General features: G+C 42.4%; 1 pseudogene; it reads left to right on the top strand.

Annotated features, from left to right (window-relative positions):
* The window catches only part of LOC136406622 (zinc finger protein 200-like), a 31292-nt pseudogene extending 28283 nt beyond the window's left edge, over window positions 1–3009 (top strand).
* The last annotated feature ends 13916 nt before the right edge of the window (window positions 3010–16925 follow it).

Here is a 16925-nt window from a genome sequence, read left to right as displayed (position 1 = left end):
TCTGTTCCTGAAATTAGCATTGGAAAGGAGAGGCAGCCAAGATAGTGGAGTGCTGAAGGAGAAGCCAGTTTGTGCAGAGTTTGTGCAGAGAGAAGGAGATGGGGAACAGAGGTGAATAAGGCTGGTGAGGTAGAAAGCTTTGATTCTAGGAAACTCGGATAAGTCAGTGGCTTTGGAAGCCCTGAATGGAAAGGGAAGTGTTTTCCCACTGTGTGTATTACTCGCCCGCCAGGTGAGAGCTAGGATTAAGTTAATGGCCCACCAGTTCTTGGCTCCGTTGTTTCATTACCATCTGTCCGAATCAAATGCGAACCTGCATGGGCCAGGCAGCTGTGATGGTGGACGTGGCTACTGGCTTTACAATCTCAAATACATAGCATCTTTCAATTAAGCAATATCTTTATAACTCCAGGAAAAATCATTTGTGTTTATCTTCCAAGGTGCAAAATGGTATGTGCTTGAAATTAATGATTACAGAATAGTTTTTAATTAAGAAAGACTAGAAACCTCTTACATATCCATGAATAGGGAAATGATGGCTTATCCACAGAATATCAAACCACATCACCACAGATAAGATTGCAGAAGCTTGTGTACATATGGGCAGGTAATCATTATTATGTTTATTATGTTCTGCAGTCATTAACTGCAGGGAAGTCTCCAGGAATTCTTGTTAAATGAAGAAAGCCAACAACAAGATAATACATAGAGTGTGTTGCCATTTGCATAAGATAAGAAATATATTGACTACCTCAAGAATACTAATGAGATTCCTTTGTCACTCAGAATCTTGAGTACCATGGAAACTCCTTGAACAAATACTAACTTGATATCCTTGAACAGATAGCAGCTTATGTTCAAATTTTGGCAATCTCCATGAGCAACATGCAAATTGTGCTTCTCATGTCACTTGCCTTGTTTATATACTAGTCTGCTTTTTGTTTCTCCCCTACAGGTGGCTGTTGTTCTCGTCAAGGAGATTGGGCACATTTAAATGTTTAAGGCTAGAAAAAGGTAACTTCTGTATTAGAATAAAGACTTAGATTTTCCAAACCAATACTTGTGGTTGGGCTTTTATAAACAAACCCTGTGATATGAGTCCTAAATAAGCCCATAGAATGTCAAACAGATAATAAGGTTGAAAATAAAGGGGAAAACACTGTCAAAATCTTCTGAATTTCTGTTTGTTTTGGGGGCACTAATGCTTCAGGTAGAAGGGGTCTTCTATAAATAGAGACTGAGCAACTGAGGCAGGGATGCCTGGACTTATAATCTATTTATATTCTGGAAATGAGAAAAGCTTTTTCCCTGATGCTTTTAGTGGTCACACACACATTTTCTAAGCTGTTGCTGAACCTTAAAGAGTAAAGCCATGGTCTCCTGTTACAAGAGTCCAACCATCTGCAGCCAATCACTATCAGCTCGGTTTTGCAAAAGGATGGCCCTTGAGTCAGGGCCCCAGAGCTACCACTGTCCTTCTCCAGTTACTGTGGCATTGTTTTCTCCCTTTATACTATCCCTCTTTTGCACAGAATTCAATATCTTCTGCCATTTCTACATTCCACTAGAAGAGTTAAAGAAACAGATCACCATTAAATGGCTCAGCCAACTGATCAGAGCTTCCACAATCTTCGAGTCTACTCTGTTTGGATTTTAACATCTCTTTTAGTCTTCTTGTTGAGGGCGAGAAACTCAAAGCCCAACTGCTTCAAGATACAGGCTTTCTCTAATCTTTGTGCCACCTGATGCCCTGTGGCAGACACTGTCAGGACCCTTCCCCTAACCTATCAGTACTTACCTCTACACTCTGAAAGCAATTCTCTTTCTGAAGGCTTTCTTCTTGCCTGTGTACAGAGCAAGCCAAAAGTGCCAGAATCAATGTCTCCAGATTCATCTTCAACCCCTGATGAATGGGGAACTGGTCCCATAAAATCTCAGTTTTCTCATCCTCCACTTGTGATGACTTTAGGTGCGTTCCCCAGCCACATTATACTCCAGCTGTCCACAGTGACAAACTGCTTGATCATACACATAGTTACAAATGCAGCAGTGATATGATATACTATTTGGAGAAACCCTAGTTAATAATACATATGTCACCTAATACTGGATCTTTCAAAGAAATAAAAAAAAATTAATGAATAAACTAGCTGGTGAAGAAATAAGAGAGGTTTTTGAAGAGTAAAAATAACAGTAAAAAGGCCAAATCTAAGAAGCAAGCAATGCTGGTGGTAACGTCTTCTCTGTGTTTATCTCTGATGTCAAATGTCCCTGAGTGTAGATTAGGGGGAAACACCTTGCCGAGGGGAGGGAGGCTGGTGACTCACTCATGCTTCATTCAGCTGCAGCAGTGAAGGAACCTTAATAATAGTACTAATTTTTAAAAAAGAAGCTTGCTTAAAAATCTGTGACCATAGCCACCATTATCAAGTTTGGGGCAGAACCTATGTAACCTATGTGTCCTAAAATAACCCAAGGCCTGGTTATAAGGTAAGAGTTCCTAGGTTGGTAGTGCCCCGATCAGCTGACAGAAGAAACAATGGCAAATCCTTTGCAGAGGACCAGCATCTGGACTCAAATATCCAAAGCATGCCCAGAGGGGAAATTCTAAAAGAAATGAGCTCAAATCAAATATCAACACGCATGTGGAGAACAAGGTACTATGAGTGACAACCAGCAAAAACAACAAGTAAGATGATCAGTCTGATAATGATTGGAGATAACAGAATTAACAGAAACAGAACACAAGGTAAAGAGGTGTAGGAAATGTGCAGCTTTAAGAAGAGTAGGAAATATGATAAAGCAACTAGAGCCATTCAAAACTAAACAGGAAAAGAATCAAATGAACTTCTGAAGAAACCAGTCATAATTAAGATAAGGAATTCATTGGATGAGGAAAACAGCAGACTGGACACATGTGGGGACTTCCTGAATGGGAAAGTCCATCTGAACACAAGTATCCAGAGACGTGGGGAAAACGCAGTGAGAGAGACAGTTGATGAGGGATAGGGGAAAGATCTAACATGTGTGATCAAAGGTATAGGAAAAAAATTAAGCAATATGTGAAGAAACAATAGCTGAGAATGTTTTAGAACTCAGCTTGAAAAAAATTGAATTAATCCTTGTATTTAGAAAGCACATTGATCCTGAGCAGGATAAATAAAAAGAAATCATATGTAAATACATCCTAGGAAAACTATATAATCCTATATTTTTTCTCCAAAAAACCTAAAATAGCCATAAAAACGACATATACATGACAATTACAATAGAAGGTACGGGAAGGACCTGTATTCTAAAATTTTTCAAAGTGCTAACAAAAAAGTAACTGTCAGCATGGAATTGTACAGTCAGTAAACATAAATTTGAAAGAAAAAAGTTAACTAAGAAAATTTACAGACAGCAAAATGAAGGTATTTTTTATCAATAGACATTCTCTTCTCTGTAAGTTAATGATCAAGAAGAGAGGAAAAAAGCATAGGATAGAAAAGATTTGCATAACAGCAGGCACCAAAGCTTCCTCTTAGAAAACAGTACCATTCTTAGGAGAAACAAATCTTTTTTTGTTTGTTTGTTTTTTGTTTTTTTTGTTTTTTTGTTTTTGTATTTTTCTGAAGCTGGAAACGGGGAGAGATACTCAGACAGACTCCCGCATGCGCCTGACTGGGACCCACCCGGCACGACCACCATGGGCAACGCTCTGCCCACCAGGGGGCGATGTTCTGCCCCTCCAGGGCGTCACTCTGCTGCAACCAGAGCCACTCTAGCGCCTGGGGCAGAGGCCAAGGAGCCATCCCCAGCGCCCAGGCCATCTTTGCTCCAATGGAACCTTGGCTGCGGGAGGGGAAGAGAGAGACAGAGAGGAAGGAGGGGGGGGGTGGAGAAGCAAATGGGCGCTTCTCCTATTTGCCCTGGCCGGGAATCGAACCCGGGTCCCCCGCACGGCCGACGCTCTACCGCTGAGCCAACTGGCCAGGGCCAAATCTTTTTTTTTTTTTTTTAAGACAGAGAGAGAGAGTCAGAGATAGGGACAGACAGACAGGAACAGAGAGAGATGAAAGCATCAATCATTAGTTTTTCATTGCGACACCTTAGTTGTTCATTGATTGCTTTCTCATATGTGCCTTGACCGTGGGCCTCAGCAGACCAAGTAACCCTTGCTCGAGCCAGTGACCTTGGGTCCAAGCTGGTGAGCTTTGCTCAAACCAGATGAGCTTGGCTCAAGCTGGAGACCTCGGGGTCTTGAACCTGGGTCCTCCGCATCCTAGTCCGATGCTCTATCCACTGCGCCACCACCTGGTCAGGCGAAACAAATCTTTTTAAAACGTGATCTCAGTACCTGAGATGACAAGAACTCCTGTGTACTTCTAGATGAGTTTGTTTCAAATGTTCTTTTAAAACAAACAAAACAAAAACTCTCTGTACTTGTTTTTTCTGATTCCAAAACTAACATAATTTGCTGAAATAAAATTGCAAGGTCTAGCAAATGCACTGTGAGTTGTTCGCTCTTCCTTAGACTCCTGAATTTTGAGTGTAAGACAGGAAGTAGTTTTAACAAGGCTGTGTTGAAAAAGTCACACACATTGTCACACCCAGGACAGGTGACCAGAGACCTATTCATTAGGCCTCTCCATTCTGCTTTGATGCCTGGAAAATCACTGGTTTGCTATTGTGCAGGAAATAAACATGGTCATGTATCAGCTGAGCTTACAGGATCCAGGAAAGAGATGGCTTTTTTCTATCTAGTCCAGGGGTCCCCAAACTTTTTACACAGGGGGCCAGTTCACTGTCCCTCAGACCGTTGCAGGGCCAGACTATAAAAAAACTATGAACAAATCCCTATGCACACTGCACATATCTTATTTTAAAGTAAAAAAACAAAATGAGAACAAATATAATATTTAAAATAAAGAACAAGTAAATTTAAATCAACAAACTGACCAGTATTTCAATGGGAACTATGCTCCTCTCACCGACCACCAATGAAAGAGGTGCCCCTTCCGGAAGTGTGGTGGGGGCCGGATAAATGGCCTCAGGGGGCCGCATGCAGCCCACGGGCCGTAGTTTGGGGACCCCTGATCTAGTCAGAGGGTGGATTTAAGACCAGGATAATAACTGAACAGATACTGTTTTTATTAACTGGAACTTTCAAAAATCCCTCCCTGAGCAAAATTCTGGATATGCATGCAGCTTTTAGGAGTCAGAAACAGAAGCGAAAGAGAAAAATGAGGTAAGATGAAGAGAGGAGTATAGGCCCTGGTGTCCATTCAAAGGCCACGGTGAGAACAGGTCCGCTGGTTTCAGGTCATGTACCCCAGTTCTCTCACCCTTGGCCCTGGTAAGCAGAGCACAATAAGAGATTTGGCAAAGTATTTGTTATTTTTCAACGTGACAGTGAGCCTCTTACAAAAGGTTTGCTGTCTTAGAGGACTCCCAAGAATGGTAGGAGACTCCCTAGGTGGTCAATGTATTAATTTTTCATAACAAATAATGACAAACAGTGGCTTATAGAACACAAATTTATTATCTTAAAGTTCTTTTAGGTCAATGAACAACTAAGGTGCCACAACTATGAGTTGATGCTTCTCATCTCTCTCCCTTCCTGTATGTCCTTCTCCCTCTAAAGAAAAAAAGAAAAGAAAGTTATTTTAGTTAGAAGTACACATGGGTTCACTGGTCTAGAATGAAGTGCTGTGTTCCTTTCTGGTGGCTCCTTGCTCCACTGGTTGTTGACAGTACAATTCCTTTCGATTGTAGGACCAAGATTCCTTGCTGCTTATCAGCTGAGGGCAATGCCCACACTCCTTGGTTTATAGCCTCTCTACTCCATCTTCAGTCTACAAGTTTCTCCTCCTCCTTCCATTTTCTCTCTCTCTTCTCCAGTTGGAAAAGGTTCTCCACTCTTAGTAATTTATGGGATTAAAATGGGTCCACCTTGATAATCCAGTATCCTCTCCCATCTCAAGGTTCATAACCTGAATCAAATCTGCAAAGTGCTTTTGCCCTCCATATGAGGTAACATTAAAAAATTCCAGGAATTAATTTAGGGATGTTTGGCAAACCTTTTTTCTGCTAACCACGGTAAGAAAAAGGGGTGGTTCTAGCACAGTTCAGTGTGCACATTCTGGAGGCCAAGCCATCACTTGAAGCTGCAGAAAAGTTCTTTATTGAGCTGGGAGCCCTAAAGGACAGAAGGTGGGGGTGTGATTCTATTCTCTACTCTTCTGCTCTTTCCCCATTTTCTCTTCCACTTCCTAACTTTGGGGTTCAAGACCTGAGGTAAGGAAAACCAGGAAGACAGAGTAATCAGTCCATATTGGGCTGTGGGGTTTTGCAGTCATTGGCCTGGCCAGTTGTTAAAAAGTCTTTATATGGGTTCTTCAGAGATAGCCTTTAGGGCCTCTCTCCCCTTCAGCTCTCTTATTTATTTATTTATTTATTTATTTTTATTATTTTTTTTTTTTTTGTATTTTTTTGAAGCTGGAAACGGGGAGAGACAGTCAGACAGACTCCCGCATGTGCCCGACCGGGATCCACCCGGCACGCCCACCAGGGGTGATGCTCTGCCCACCAGGGGACTACGCTCTGCCCCTCTGGAGCGTCGCTCTACCACGACCAGAGCCACTCCAGCGCCTGGAGCAGAGGCCAAGGAGCCATCCCCAGCGCCCGGGCCATCTTTGCTCCAATGGAGCCTTGGCTGTGGGAGGGGAAGAGAGAGACAAAGAGGAAGGGGGGGTGGAGAAGCAAATGGGCACTTCTCCTATGTGCCCTGGCCGGGAATTGAACCCGGGTCCCCCGCACGCCAGGCCGACGCCCTACCGCTGAGCCAACCGGCCAGGGCTCCCCTTCAGCTCTCTTGAGCAAAGAAGGTATATCTCTATTCAGATGGTCAAGTGGACCTCTGTCTTGTCCTCTGGGCATTCAACAGAACTTGTCCAGAATATTCTTGATGAGATCTCCTCACCCCTTCTGCCATCATACAGATCTTTCTCTGGTGACCTCACTGGTCTATGAGAAACAATTGTGTTCTCTCTACTCTTCCGTGCCGCCTGTGATGAGAAGGTAGCCAGCCTCCCGGGCTCAACCATATGCTGATAGGTGGAGGTCTAACTGTGGACTCCACTGTCTGAAACGGGCTCTGAGAAGAGTGGGAGGCAGCAAGGAAGAGTGTGCAGCGGGAGTCAGCAAGTCAAGTACCCAGTGGGGTCTAAGACAAGTTCTTAGTCTCGAGTGGGTTTTCCCTGAGGAGGAGATGAGAATTCGCAGGCAAGCAGTTTACCTGGAAGGTTCTTTCAGTACTGGAAAGGAATTGGGGACACGATCTAAAAAAGGGAAGGCAGCTATAAAAGGTGTGTTAAGTCAGCCATAGAATGGGCAAGCTCATGCCCTGGGAGAGCCTGAGGACAGTGTGGCGTGCACCTCCAGGCTCTCTCACCTGATCACAAGGGAGCATGCATTTGCACCTCGTCTGCCTTCACTCATCTGGTGAGTGTCCTCCTGGGGGTCACTTCATACCCAGGCACTCCTGGCCTGGGAGAGCGGAACAGCCCATTTGAAATGTCCCCTGTCCTGGAGAAGCAGGACCAGTCATCTGAAGTCATCAACCGCACTCTGACCCAGTAGAGGTCCAGCCAGACAAAGGACACATCTGGCGCCCAGGGGGGAATGAAAGGGAAGCTTAGGAGGAAAGCCTGCAGGCTGTTGTTGAGCCCTAAGCCGGTTAGAGCTAGAATTACATCCTAAAATCTGTAGAGGGATGAATCTAGAAGCAAATAAGAGGGTCTCCAAGTTGAAAGACACGGGGTTCACTGTGACCGGGGAGCGAGACTAACACACGAAGCAACAGCATTAGAAACCAATGCGCGAGAACAGCGCATTTACCTGGCATAACCCAGAGCGAGTGCTGCAGGGAATCGGTGAAGCAGAAGCAAAGCCTTTACCATGGAGGAAGACCGACTGTGACTGTGCCTTAAAAGATGGGTAGGAAATAGCAGAACTCGACTCATTGCTTTGGTAACCTCTTTCAGCTGTGATGTTTAGTTAAAGCCAGGAGAAAAGTGAGAGAGGAAAAATGAACGTGTCAACCTGTGAGGGGCAAGGGGCAACTCTGAAGGGTCATTCTAACACCGCCACGACATCCCCCTGAGCACGTGAAGAATGGTGTCGGAGAGCTTGGGCTTGCTTAATGCCAAGATTATCTTACAAGAAAGCTCCTCTGGGTGTTATTTTGGGGCTGAAATGGCTTCTCAGCTCCCTCTCCTTAATTTGCTGGAGACTGGTCCAGAGAAAATAATTAGAGTTGTTTTGGTAATGTGTTTGCTTTAACACTTTCAATTAAAAACAAGAATATAGTGAGAGCGTGCATGCGTGCACACAACAGAGGAGACATTTCTTTGTCACCGCTGCTCCTCCATGCAACTTTGCACAATATGTTATTGATGATTTAAATCTTAATGACAGCTTTATTAAGGTACAATTAACGTACAGTAAATTATTCACATTTAAAATATACAATTTTGTTAAGTTTTGACATGTGCACACCTGATGAAACCGCTACTATAAGACCAAGAGACTGAATGTATCCGTCAGCCACAAAGGTCCTTCGTGCATTTTGTAAACCTTCCCTCCGCCCCTCCCTCCCCTGCTGGCACACCTGCGACAGGCAGCCCCTTGCTTTCTGTCACCCCAAATTAGTTTACGTTGTTAGCATTTTATACCAATGGGAACATTCAGCATGTACTCACTCTTTTTTTAACCTGGCTTCTTCTGTTTACCATGGTTATTTTGAGATTCATTTCTGTGTTCTATTTAATGCATCTGTAGCTCATTACGTTTTATTGCTGAGTGGTCTTCAAGTTTGCACGTTTGTGAAACCAGATATTTCTTTAATTTTGAAACATGTCCTTTGTATTCGTTTCTTAGACTCGCCTTACAAATTACCACACACTCTGTTGAACAACAGAAATGGATTCTCTCACTGATCTGGAGGCCAGAATTTGAAATCAAAGCATCAGCATGGCCACACGCCCTCTGAGGGCTCAGGGGGAAAATCTATCCTATGCCCTTCTCTTAGCTTCTGGTGTTGCCAGAAATCTTCGGTGTTACCTGGCCTCTAAACACAGCACTTCCATCTCTTCCTCTGTCTGCACGTGACATTCTCCTGTGCGTCTGTCTCTGTATCTCTCCTCTTCTTATAAGGATGCTAGTCATATTGGATTAAGAGTTTCCCCTACTCCAGTATGACCTCATCTTAATGAATCACATTTGCAATAATTCTATTCCCAAATAAATTCATATTATGATGTTCCAGGAAGGTCATGAGTTTGAGGGAAACAGTAGACAACCATTAAACTTTATATAACTCTGAAATTAAATTAGGGGGAGAGAGTGAACATTTTGTGATTTTTTTTTTTAAAAAAATTCTTGATCTATCCTGAGATAACATGAACTGGGAATCACATTCCCTAAAGTGATTCCCAAATAATTACATTTGAAAACACATCTTCTAAAAATAGGATAGTGTGGTCAAAAGAGTTTGGTGAATGCTGGATTTTTTTAAAAGAAGTGTCTTTATTGAAGCCTTCTCAAATATTTAACGTGTATAACTAAAACAAACTTGTCCTTTTTTTCATTGCCATTCTCATCACAGTATTGCCTTCAGAAGAGCTATGGAAGAATTGAATAGCAGTTTAAATCTTTATTGTAGAACTCTTGAAAAACACCATAGGGAAACAGTAAAAAAAATGCCCCACAAATTCACACCCCTTTCCCCAAAGGCTACTGATCACCTCATAGCAGTTGTCCCCAAATTATAGTCATTCTCTTAAATAAACTTCCCCAAATATTTTTTCTAAAATAAAACCTGAGCTGCTCTTGTGTCTTGGCCCCTTCTCCCCTTCTCCCTTCCCAAATTCACTTGTGTTTAGAAATAGGGAAAGCTCCCTGCTCTTTCTAGTGTAGAAAAATTCAGCGTTTAGCAACAGCTCCAGTTTCTTTAACTTCCTCACTGATGCAAACACACAAACCATCTCAGAATGCACAAAAAGAGGGGTGGGGAAAGATGTGAATAATGAGAAATCTACTGAGATCAGTGGTGTAGTTGTGGCCGGACCAAGAAAGAGGTGCTGACCGAAGAAAAATGGCTGACCCTCCAGAACAATGGTCAGTCTGTTTGCCCCAGCCCAACCCCCAAGGCCTTCTGGAGAATCCCTAAGCAAAGGAAATTGTTGTCTGGAATGCCCCAGTTGGCGTCCTCAAAAATAGTCTTCCCAGATGGACCTTTGTCTGCTAGCTCCTAGATAATCAGTTTACGCAAAAATTGTGCAAACAAGATTTACTGTTCCCAGATGGTCATCAGTTTCATTTTTTCCATTACATCTTATAACTTTTGTTTTTGCATTCGTTCCTTGTCCCAGTCTACCAACTGACTCCTTCTTGTGTGAGTAAACAGTCTGCCTACAAATTCAACTAAGAAGCCTGATGCAAAAAATAACTAACAAATGACTCCCAATGATTCTTTGACAAGAAGCATTATTTCTTTGCATCCCTGTCACATAAACTATACTTCACTATGAATGTCCAAGTGCAGTACAACACGTACTCCAACTTTTTCTGTAGTTCTGCCTTGGCGATGGAGATCCTTTTTAATGATAAATAGAAGCCTGTCAATACTTGTCTCCTTCTACCCCACCTTTGACAGTGTTGTTACCAGCTAAATCTTGCTCCAGAACCGCCATGTTTTTGGTTGGAAACCACTAAGAATTAGGCAACCAATCCACTGAGCATGTAACATTCACAGGATATACTCAAAACGTAATTTAATTTTTTCTACCATTTTTTGTTTTAATGTAAATTGCCCATCCCTAGGTAAGAATGTGGATAGGACTAACAAGTTATGAATAGAGAGAATTATGGCCACTTTACACACACAAAGCCTCAGTTTGAAAGTTAGAATGACCAGTCCTTGAGAGTAATAAAAGATCTAAATGTGACTTAAGGTTCAGATCTCCCACCTCCCACCCTGGACTGCTATGCCCTGTCAGCTTTCAGGGGGGAGGCCAGGGTAGTCCTACTCCATTTTTTCTCACACTGTTCTCTCCCCCTGTAGGTGTTGGCTAAAGAGTTGGCCCCTTCCTAGGACTGGCCCAGGAGGAGCTGAGCTTGGGGCAAGGCCATGTTTGGATACACAGGTGTATTTTCCACCTTATGTCAGGACTCCAGGGCAGGCAAACAATACCCTTTGTGAGTTCTTCTGGATGCAGATCCTCCAATGTAAACCATGATTCTCCTTTGGCCAGATGCTCCATGTCCAGCCCATGGTTCATATGAGTGTCTCATCATCCCTTTGAAGAGTCCTCTTGGCTTAAAACTGAAATAGCTCAAGGGAAACACTCTTTCTTCCAGGGTCAACAGTTGGTCCTTGGGAAACACTCGTACATGGCATGCCCCATGGTGAACAGGACATACATTCACATGTAATGGTCATTTCCAGACTATCACCAAAGGATCTCACTGGCCCTTCTCCTGTCTTCTTGATTTCCTGGGGTAGCAAACAGACTTCCATCTGCTAGGTCTCCAGAATTCAGGGGATGTATCTTACATTCTCTGAGTGGTCCCACAGAGCCCTTCCCTCAAACAGCTGGATTTGAGTTGATGGATCAGATAACTGCTCTGTGCTTTCCTGCAGCACAGTTTTCTCTAGAAAGCACACGTCCCAGAATCCTCTGTCTACATCTGGACTCTCTTGAGCACCTAGATGAGATGCCCAAATGTTTTGAAACCGATTTTTTTTTGTAAGTGATGCATTAAGTGGTCTGGCACTTGACTTTGGAATTTCATTTCTATTGTACCTTGGTTTTTACTAAGAGCTTGAGTTTTAAGACCGTCTTAGAACAGGACACATGTAAGAAGGTAAACACTTTCTGTAAGAAAAAAAGCCAGATATTCAACCACCTAGCACTCTGTCACCTTCTTTTCTGATACTGTTCTTACCTGATTCTTCCTGTATATATAATGTAGGAAAAAAAGAAGATTTAAGCAAACATGAAAAAAATCATGACTCAGAGAACAAAAAGTAACACAGTTAAATTTTAAGTACTTCTTTGAAGTTTTAAACAGTGTATTCTAAGCTCCAAAACAACTTTGGAGATAAAAAATTTAAAAATAATTAATTTTTAAATAACTTAATGAAGATATCAAAAAATTGATTTTTTAGGAAGATAGATGTAGCTTATATTTTGGATAACCATGCAGTAATTTAAAATAATAGTCTAGGTCTAAATTTATCGACTTAGAAATTTTGTTCCTGTTATGCTGTTAAATGTTAAAAATTGTGCAGTTTTTATGGTATGATATCCTTTAATAAGGGTCTGTGCAAGTCATATGCAGGTTTGTGCTCTTAAAAAAATTGTGTGAAAGGGCCCTGGCTGGTTGGCTCAGTGGTAGAGCATCAGCCTGGCGTGCAAGAGTCCCGGGTACGATTCCTGGCCAGGGCACACAGGAGAAGCACCCATCTGCTTCTCCACCCCTCCCCCTCTCCTTCCTCTCTATCCCTCTCTTCCCCTCCCGCAGCCGGGGCTCCACTGGAGCAAAGTTGGCCCGGGCGCTGAGGATGGCTCTGTGGCCTCTGCCCCAGGCGCTAGAATGGCTCTGATTGCGGCAGAGCTACGCCCCACGATGGGCAGAGCATCGCCCCCTGGTGGGCATGCCGGGTGGATCCCGGTCGGGCGCATGCGGGAGTCTGTCTGAATGCCTCCCTGTTTCCGACTTTGGAAAAATACAAAAAGAAAGAGAAAAAAAATTGTGTGAAAGGATAGACACCTCTATATTAAGAGGAGTTATTTCTGACAGGGAAAATTATGGCTAATTTTCAGTTTCACTTTATATTTTTCTATATGCTCTGACATTAAATACTTTTACCTAAATCAAAAATGATGTTTTCATTGAAATGAAATACACTTCTCTTAAAAATGTGAGGTTTTTTAATCTACATAATTGTGCTTGATGTTACTGTTGGGCAATTAAGCAAGAATATTTTTACATTAACTGTAATTTGGTTTCAATTCTGAATGAGGCGGTTTTTGCATGTAGATATGTTTGTGACAATATTTTAAAGATATTGATAAGCCAGGCCATTTGCAAATGGCCCTATTTATACTCTCACCATTTAACATATGTTCCTTTTTTTCAGTGATTAGACACTGAATGTTGGCAAATATTTAGACATAAAATTAAAATTTGTGAGTATTTCCCCAAACAATAGAAAAATATTCTGAAGAATTGGGTGACTTATTAACCATTGTCTTTTAAAGTTCTGTTAAAACAGATTGCTTATCAATATCTGATATATCATTGTGTCTGCAATTTGAGATAATATAGAGATTTCTATTCTGCATGTTTATTTAAACATATTTCAGAGTTACTATAATATGCCTCACTGACATCAGTTGTTCCTAAATCCCTAAGGAGGAGATTTAACTGCTAATGTGATGCATTTGATGAGCGAGCAGAGAGCTGCAGCAGGGCTAATATGTGCAGTGCGCTCTTACTCAGTGCTCCTTGGGTATCATAGAGCTTATGGATGGAGAGAATGATCTGCTGTAGCAGTATCTTTTAATTGGAGTTTCTATTTCCGTCGCTGTTTTATTTGTTCACTGTAATAGCTTAAACCCAAGCAAGTGGCAGAGGCATCATTGTTGGTTTGGACTGCAGACAAAAGGACACATGCAAGTGCTTCATTTGCAAAGAGGCTCAGAGAGGAATTCAGAATTTTGCCTAGGGAACCAATTAGATCTGAAAATAGCCAAGTGCATATTGAAACCAGATTTCTGAGGAGTCTTTGCATCCAACAACACCTGGTGAGTCCTCCCAACTCCTTTTCCTACTCCTCCCATTTCTAGCTAAAGGTTAATTTGTATGACTTGAAAGGTGCATTTTCTTGCAAATGGCTTATGAGAAAACTGGGATTTTGGAGCTTTTGCGGTTTTGGGGAGCTAATGACCAAAAACATCAACACGAAGTGTGAACATAGAAATCTGTCCTTACGTAATAGATGTGGCCACATTTCTGACAGTGCCTGCCTTTGTTTGCAGGCAGCTCATATATGGAGTGGTAAATGCTGAACCAATGTACCTGGGGATTTAGTTTTATATCTGTTCTTCGTGGGTCACCATGAGTCACTACAGAATACTTTATAACTATCCTGTCTCCTTCTGCTTCAGAGTTGAGTCCTGTCCCTCCCAAAAGCCAGTTGTCTCCTCTCAAACTTGTTTATGTCCCATTTCCCAGTAGTGCAAACTATTTAAAAGTCATGTAAAACAATTAAAATAAAGCTAAGTGAATACTTTGGAAAATCTCAAAAAGATGAATAACTTAAAAATTGCAAGTGGCATGACTGAAAGATGGGGGAGAAAATGTCAAAGGTAGAAAGTCCATTCTCAGATTATTTTCTTGTTGCTATTTCTGTTGTTGTCATTGTAATTTAAATGTTGTTTTTTGTTTGTTTGTTTTTTGTATTTTTCCAAAGTTAGAAGCAGGAGCTGGGAGGCAGTCAGACAGACTCCCACATGCGCCTGACCAGGATCCACCTGGCATGCCCACCAGGGGGAGATGCTCTGCCCATCCGGGGCATTGCTCCTTTGTGGCGGAGCCATTCTAGTGCTTGAAGCGGATGCCATGGAGCCGTTCTCAGCACCCAGGCCAACTGTGCTCCAATGGAGCCTTGGCTGCATGAGGGGAAGAGAGAGATAGAAAGGAAGGAGAGAGGGAAGGGTAGAGAAGCAGATGGGTGCTTCTCCTGTGTGCCCTGGCCGGGAATCAAACCCTGGACTTCCACATGCCAGGCTGCCAGGCCAATGCTCTACCACTGAGCCAACTGGACAAAAAATCAGATCTAATAGGTGAGTCAATGCAGGAAAGCTTACTGTAGAGATGCAATAGGGCTCCCGCATCAGAGGTGTCTGGGGAATGCTGGGCTCTCTGTGGCTCTGGAACCTCACGCTGGGTGGGCAACTGTTCTGAAAGTCAGAATGTGCCACCAAAGACAAACATCTGTCCCAGGAGGGAGGTTGATGAATGTATAGAGTGTAATAATTGCTTAATGTTAACCTTGAACTTAGAAATGCATTGATCCTTCTGATGGTCTACACAACTATCCACCATATGATTTTGTTGTTAGCCCCACATAAAAAGGACCCCATTCTGGGAGAGGTGTGGATTTTACCCAGCCTGCCAACCCCAGAGCAGCTGCTTTGCCTGTGTATGTAAATTTTTCCTATTAAAACTCTTATGAATTTAGACAAGGCTACGTGTCAGTTCTTTGAAATCAATCCTGAATTTAGATTTTTGGGGCTTTCACCAACAGTCAGGTTAGTTTATCAGGAAATACTAAGCAATTCTGAGCAGTAACAATTGTTAACTGGTCCATTTGCAGGATCTTTCTTAGATCCTATACCCAGAGAGTCTGATTCAGTTGCTGTAGGCCTAGTGAGGTATAAACCTCTAGGTTTTCAAAATTTCTCCAATGAATTCTAATACTCAGCCAACTTTGGGAACAAGTGCACTAGAGCTGTGTTTCTCAAACTTGACAATACACATCATCAGCTGTGGATACTGTGAAATATAGGCTCTAATTCAGAAGGTCTGCAGTGATGAGGCCCAGGTCCTGCATTTCTAAGAAGCTCCCTGGTGGTGTTAATGCTGCTGGTCTGGGGAGCGCTCTGAACAGCCAAGTATTAAGAAAGGTAAAATGAGGACCCCCCTCCAGCATAGGTTCTCACCCTTCAGCCCACTTGCGATCACAACAGCTTAGAAAATACTAAGGCCTGGGTCTCACTGCAAGTAATTTGGATCTATTTCCAACTGATTCCACTCTGCACCCAAAGCTGAGAGCCACGTCCCTGGGAGGTGATGTGTTACACTGGGCACCTGACAGAGCACATTTATTTTGAGGTACCCTGTCTGCGAATTTCTGCTAAAATATGTTGTTTGTTCTATGTCTTCAGGGTGGTCCTCCAGGCTTCTCTGGGGTCTTTCCTTCACTTACAAAGGTGGTCTGTTGATTAAGGGTGCCTTCAATAACCCATATCATACTGCATTATTCCCACAGGACTTGCTGTATGTATTCAATCAACTCTAGAGACTTTAAAAGCATAAACAAGCCATTCATTTGAAAACAAAGAACATGTGTTATTCTTACCCAGATCCTCCAAACAAAGCTCCTGGGTTATAGAACAAGCACATGGGTTGAGAGCTAGCTGCCATGTTTCAGCTGTGTGAATGTTCAGCGCCCTGATGAGTTAGAGGCCTGGTATGGAGGGGAGTGGAAGGATTAACCTTTGCTAGAGAGGATCTTTGAGAATGCAAAGAGCAAGTTGAATATCCAAATTCCGCTCCAAAAATTAGAAATCTTGAACTTAATATAGCTCTCAGAATGGCTGAATTACAGCTTATTATCAAGCTTCAAACCAGCAAAAAGATTTGCACAAATGTGTGATTCGATTCATTTTAGCAAATCAAGAAGAGAAATTACTCAGAAATGGAATATTTGAAAAGAATTCATTGAGCATTTACTACAGTATAAATAAGACACTGGGCTGCCCACAGGAGAAATGTCAATATGAAGTAGAGGTGCCCACTCCCAGGATATATTCTGTGTAAAAAATAACATCTCACCTTTGCATAACAGCTAGTATTTGTCCTGTACTGAGAATTTTACATTCACTTTATTATTTAACCCTACGTCACTGCCCCAAAAACACACTATAAGAAATAGTGCCATTACTCCCAGCGTCAAACCCAGGTTTGGCCCAATGCTTTGTGCCCTAACACTGTGACGAACAATAGCTAACTCACTCAGAGTGGCCACACTACTCATGTCTGCTCAGGATGATCATTGGGGCTCACCTGACCATTTTTTCTTCTCTTAC

This window comes from Saccopteryx leptura, chromosome 5 (genome assembly GCF_036850995.1).
Source record: "Saccopteryx leptura isolate mSacLep1 chromosome 5, mSacLep1_pri_phased_curated, whole genome shotgun sequence".
NCBI classification, from domain to species: domain Eukaryota; kingdom Metazoa; phylum Chordata; class Mammalia; order Chiroptera; family Emballonuridae; genus Saccopteryx; species Saccopteryx leptura.
The sequence above is the reverse complement of the archived record's forward strand: the minus strand, read 5'-3'. Positions and strand labels throughout refer to the sequence as shown.